Source organism: Cynocephalus volans, chromosome 5 (assembly GCF_027409185.1).
Source record: "Cynocephalus volans isolate mCynVol1 chromosome 5, mCynVol1.pri, whole genome shotgun sequence".
Classification (NCBI taxonomy): Eukaryota; Metazoa; Chordata; class Mammalia; order Dermoptera; family Cynocephalidae; genus Cynocephalus; species Cynocephalus volans.
Window position 1 is genome coordinate 31,292,198 of NC_084464.1, and position 6,475 is coordinate 31,298,672.

Sequence of the window (6,475 nt, forward strand, 5' to 3'; positions counted from 1 at the left end):
CTCAGAAAGACAGTCAGAGTCACAGGATTAGACACAGAAACGAGACACAGAAACGAGACACAGAACGACTGCTGGCCAGCTTACCTCCCGTTGGTGGGTCGGTGGTCCCTGGGTGGGGGTCTCCGATCCCGGACGAGCCCCCAAATGAAAGACCCCTGGAGCAGGCGGTCAGTCGGTCTGGAGACCCTCCCAAGGAACAGCGAGACCACGAAGACGGATGCAAACGGCAAGAGGTTTATTTGAACACACGGGTACCCGGGCGACACAGTCTTTTGGAAGACTGGCGCGCCGAGTGGAGCTCCTGGGTCCTTTTTATAGCAAAAAGCGCGGGTACAGAAGCGAGAAGCGAGTTTAATTGGTCAGTTCAAATAAGGCCTGGGGTGAGCTTCGGTTATGTGGGAGTCCTTGAAACAGCTGAGGGGCACCCTGGAAACTGGTGGGAGTCCTTGAAACAGCTGAGGGGCACCCTGGAAACTGTTGGGAGTCCTTGAAACAGCTGAGGGGCACCCTGGAAACTGGTGGGAGTCCTTGAAACAGCTGAGGGGCACCCTGGAAACTGTTGGGAGTCCTTGAAACAGCTGAGGGGCACTCTTGAAACTTTAACTGACTTGTCTATTTCTGGGAACTATCCGCCCTTTGCCTCGGGCCGGGGCCCAGGTGCATAACCACAGATATCCTGTTCGTTATCTGGTCTCAACCTCAGGCTGTACTTTTCCTATGCTAGGGACTTTTAACCAGGGTAATGTTTTGTGCCTTGCAAAATGGCGTTGCTACGGCTAGCTTAAAAAGTTCTTTCTTCAGGAGAAGAATCACCGGTAATGACAATTTTTGTATGAAAGTGTGTATATCCAAATACAAGCCTTTATAACATGGTCTTCCAATAACTCACTTTTAGATATGTGTTAAACTCTGGATAAGGGTTTTTCACTTAATTGCTATAGTGTCTTTGGTCTCCACTGACAGCAATCTTAGACTTAAAGTTGGAAAGACTTTACATATAATCTATTTTAGCAATGGTAAATAGAGTTCAAAGTGCTTGCCAGCTCTGATCAGTTAGTTGCAGCTTCCTAGAGCCCTGGGTTTTAGGAAGACTTTGCAGAGCCCTGGATTCTAGGAAGACTTTGCAGCTACACCTGATGGTCAACTGAAAAAAAAAAAAAAATAGACATTATCTGTTAATAATGTTTTCCATGAAAGTGGGAGAAGTGGCAAGCTACACGCTTGATCTTGACCAACCCTATTACTTTACAGCTGAGGAAACTTCAGATTAAATTGTATAAATGACTTGCCACAAAGTAAAGGAGATAAAATTAGAACCTGTGAAGTCTTATTTTGATCTCCGTGTTCTTCCATTATACCATCCAAACAATACCTTTTACTTTTACTGTCTACATAGAAAACGAGGTAATAAAAACTGGCCATGATTTGTTTACTGATTATTATATGCTATGGAGAAGAAAATATGTGGTCATTTCACACATACTTATCTCCCTTTCATTCATCCATGTACTGTCTCAACCAAGGCACACTATATTATTTGGAGAAAATTATAAGTTCTAGAATGATCTAGAGACAACAATTTGATATTGAAATAAGACATTTTTGATGTGATTAATGTGTTTCTGTGCATCTGTGGATCACAAATACATAGTTACATATTATGAATAACATAATACAGATCAAGTAATAGTCCCTGACACCATATTTCTCATTTTTCCACTAAAATACTATATAAGCAAAGAAAAAGATAAAGACAATATGAAAAACCTGTTGCCAAAACCTAGAATGAATTTCTACTAACTCTTTGGTTGAAGAAAATAAAATATGCCTGTATTACGGCATATGCTTGGCTTCGTGGCTCCTGATGGAAGGAAGGTGTTTTAACCCATCTCTCCAAACATATCCCCCATCCCTGGCTTCTAACTGAATGACCAGAATACATATAAATCAGAAAACTAGACAACTATCCATTGATAACAAAGGGCCTGATAATAGAGATGACCATAAAGTAAGCTCACATCTCACCTCCTAAATCAGAAGCTATCAAGAAGTGGGCCAAAGATTGTCAGTCAAGTATATTGCTACAGTGTTATTTATAACAGCAGGTGTCCTAGTCCACTTGTGCTGCTACAACAGAATACCTGAGACTAGGTAATTCATAAATAATAGAAATTTATTTTTCACAGTTCCAAAGACCGGGAAGTCCAAGGTCAAGGTGCGTGCAGGTTCAGTGTCTGGCGAGGGTGGCTTGCTCTCTGCTTCCAAGATGGCATCTTGTTGCTGTGTCCTCCAGTGGGGATAGAACACTGTATCCTCACATGTCCTCACAGAAGGCGGAAGGGCCAAAAGGGGCAGACTTCCCCCATCAAACCTTTTTTATTTTTTAATTTATTTAATTTTTTAATTTTTTTCTTTCTTTCCTTTCCTTTTTTTTTTTTTTTAAGTTTTATTCTGTCGATATACATTGTGGCTGATTATTGCTCCCCATCACCAAAACCTCCCTCCCTTCTCCCTCCCCCCCACCCCCCCAACAATGTCCTTTCTGTTTGCTTGTCGTATCAACTTCAAGTAGTTGTGGTTGTTATATCTTCTCCCCCCCCCCCCCGGTTTGTGTGTGTGTGTGTGTGTGTGTGTGTGTGTGTGAATTTATATATTAATTTTTAGCTCCCACCAATAAGTGAGAACATGTGGTATTTCTCTTTCTGTGCCTGACTTGTTTCACTTAATATAATTCTCTCGAGGTCCATCCACGTTGTTGCAAATGGCAGTATTTCATTCGTTTTTATAGCTGAGTAGTATTCCATTGTGTAGATGTACCACATTTTCCGTATCCACTCATCTGATGATGGACATTTGGGCTGGTTCCAACTCTTGGCTATTGTAAAGAGTGCTGCGATGAACATTGGGGAACAGGTATACCTTCGACTTGATGATTTCCATTCCTCTGGGTATATTCCCAACAGTGGGATAGCTGGGTCGTATGGTAGATCTATCTGCAATTGTTTGAGGAACCTCCATACCATTTTCCATAGAGGCTGCACCATTTTGCAGTCCCGCCAACAATGTATGAGAGTTCCTTTTTCTCCGCAACCTCGCCAGCATTTATCGTTCAGGGTCTTTTGGATTTTAGCCATCCTAACTGGGGTTAGATGGTATCTCAATGTGGTTTTGATTTACATTTCCCGGATGCTGAGTGATGTTGAGCATTTTTTCATATGTCTGTTGGCCATTTGTATATCTTCCTTAGAGAAATGCCTACTTAGCTCTTTTGCCCATTTTTTAATTGGGTTGCTTGTTTTCTTCTTGTAAAGTTGTTTGAGTTCCTTCTATATTCTGGATATTAATCCTTTGTCAGATGTATATTTTGCAAATATTTTCTCCCACTCTGTTGGTTGTCTTTTAACTCTGTTAATTGTTTCTTTTGCTGTGCAGAAGTTTTTTAGTTTGATATAATCCCATTTGTTTATTTTTCCTTTGGTTGCCCATGCTTTTGGGGTCGTATTCATGAAGTCTGTGCCCAGTCCTATTTCCTGAAGTGTTTCTCCTATGATCAAACCTTTTTTAGAAGGGCACTTAATCCCATTCATGAGGGCTCTGCCTTCCCGAAGGCAACACATATTAACACTGTTGCATTGGGAATTAAGTTCCAACATAAATTTTGGAGGGGACACCCTCATTCAAACCATAGCAGTGGGAAACTGAAAATTATCTAACAGCTCAGTAATTGGTGAGGGAATGGTAAAATAAATTGTATCATAGCCATGTGGTATATAACACACCAATTACCACATAACACACCCAATTATAATCATGTTTTTCAAGAATACTAAGAACATAAGAAAATATTCACAGTGTTACATGAAAAGAGCAGAAAAGATAATATAGTATGGCACTATTTTGTTTTAAAAAATTAAGTATGTGTATATGTATGCTAAGAGAAAATAAACCAAAATATTGACAAGGGATATATTTAATGTCAGGAATAGACATGGCTTTACTTGTCTGCTTTGCCCTTCTCTATTTCTCAGTTTTTTGATAATAAGTAGCAATTCTTTTTCAGTGATAAAAAGAAACAATAGCAGCCCATACTGATTGCTTACTCTGTCAGGCACTGTTCTAAGCACTTCTTGTGTATAAACTCTGTTTATCCTTGCAACAAATCTGTGAAGTAGGTGTTGTAATTGCACCAATTTCTCTTGCAGTTGGCAGTCCCTGAGACAGAAGTTGAGCAAATGACTCTATGGCACTTTGGCTCTGGAGCCTGAGTATAACCACTACACCTCCTATCTCCTGTTTCCTTATCCCACACTTGGAGGTTAGGTTTGGACAACTTTGTGATGTAAGATGGTGGTTTCTTAATAACAGCTTTAGGGCTGGGGAGGGTCCAATGGCACCAGGTGAAAGACATAAAGGCAGAAAGGGAAAACAAGAGCCGGAAAGACAGACAATCCTTTTTCAAACAAGTGCTTTCAGTTCTAGAGTCAAGTAGGAAATACACAGTTAAGAGACAGAAAATAATTAGCTGAGTTTAGTTTAGTTTTGTGTGTTTTGTCCTAGAAGACAATATAAGGGGCAAAAGTGACATATATTGGCTCCACGATTAGTCACAGACATCTGCCGAGTTGCATGCTTTATTAGACACTGACAGATCTCTATGAAGGGCGTACTCAGTGGGGGTCCTATTTTGGAGAGATCACTGAATGCAAAACCTTCACCCTTGGGACGACCCCCAGTCAGGCAGGTCTTCATCTCCGGTGAGATCTTGGCACAGAGACAGATCAGTGTGACCATGCCTGTCCACCTTCTAGCACATATCATGTGTGATAAGTCTCTGGTCTAGCTGTTACTCTCATGGTTTTGCTTTATTTATTTGCAGTTTTCTAATGTGAAGCCCCTGTCAATGTCAGGATCTGAACAGTAAGGCAAAAATGCATAAACTGACCAAACCAGGAAAAGCTCACCTTTCACACCCGAGTAATGATTGGTTGTCATGGTTCAAATCCATTTGTTGCTCCTTTAGCAGTTAGGTGTAACTGGAAAGACACCTGTGATCACTGTGTACCTGATGACCTCTCTCTGCCAGCTGAGAAGGAGCTATTCCATCACTTTTCTCCCTTCCCACCCAGACCCATTCAATCTGCCTCAAGCTTTGATGCTGGGCTTTTCCACTGCCAGAAGAACCTGATTAAACTTTTAGACATTTCACTGGGGCTGTAGTCTCTTGTCAACACTAACCCATTGTGGTGTCCTTTGAATTACTTTTTCTTCAGTGCTGCAGTGAACTAGGAGATCTTATTTAGCATTTATTAAATAGCAAATAGCTAATTACTCAAAGTAGCTATTTACATATTAATTTTTTTTTCCTTGGCATCTTTAATGTCTGATTAACATCTTCTTCCTACAGCTGGAAGATACTTATACAGAATAAAACATTCCCTTATTTAATCTCAAGTGGAATATACGATAAGTGTGATCATTTTAATTTGTGTCATTTATTAGCAGGAGAGAGATATTGTACAGGTGGGATGCTCCATCACATGCCAATTAGCAGGTGGCTTAGAGGGCAAGAGGGAAATCTCTTTTACCAAGGGGATTATAGAAGTCACAGAAGGAGAAGTTCAGCTGTGGGAAAAATAGAAGAAATGACATTGGGATGCCTGATTTTGGAGACTGGGGACAGAGTTTAAGTAATAATGATAATACTGTACAGATACCCTAAGAGAATACTCAAAATAGAAAGTATGGGACCCTTTATGTAAAAATCACAATTTCTTTTTCTAATCCTATGAGAACCATAGAAAGAGGGCTAAAGGAGACCTTACTGATCTAATTAAAGTGAATTATATAAACGAGGAAACTGAGGCACAGAGAAGTCCTGTCTCAGTGTAGTTTAAATTAGCAACATGGACAGGTGTAAAAAACAAGCCTGCAGTCTTCTAATCCACTCAATGTTTTAGAAAGCTATATGGTAGGATTTCTTGCCTCCAGCATGTTTTTCTCGGTTGGTTCCCAGGTGACCCACTTCAGGGTGTTTCATTGCATTGAATGTATATCAGACAGAGGTCCATAGTGTGTTTTAAAAAGATTATCATGGCAGGCTCATACAAGAAGGGGGTCGCGGGGGGGTGGAATAAGGTCTCCAGGTAACCCATGGCTTCAGAATTTGGAATATCCTTGCAGGAAAATGGAGTCAACCACAGAAAAAAGATGTCGATTTTGCTAGGGAGCTTCACTCTCATTTACTGTTATTCTTTCGACCTGTTGAGCTTCTTTCATTCTTTGGTTTTTGGCAGCTAATAGTTTTATGTTGAAGGAATTTGTGTTAGGATTTACTCAGAGTTGAGTTTATGGCTTAACCAAACTACAGCTCTTTGGTGCCACCCCTAGCCCAATTGGAAAACTAAAATAATTCAAAGCAATTGCTCATCTTGGTATATAATAAGAACTCAATAAATATTTCTTGAATGAATGAATG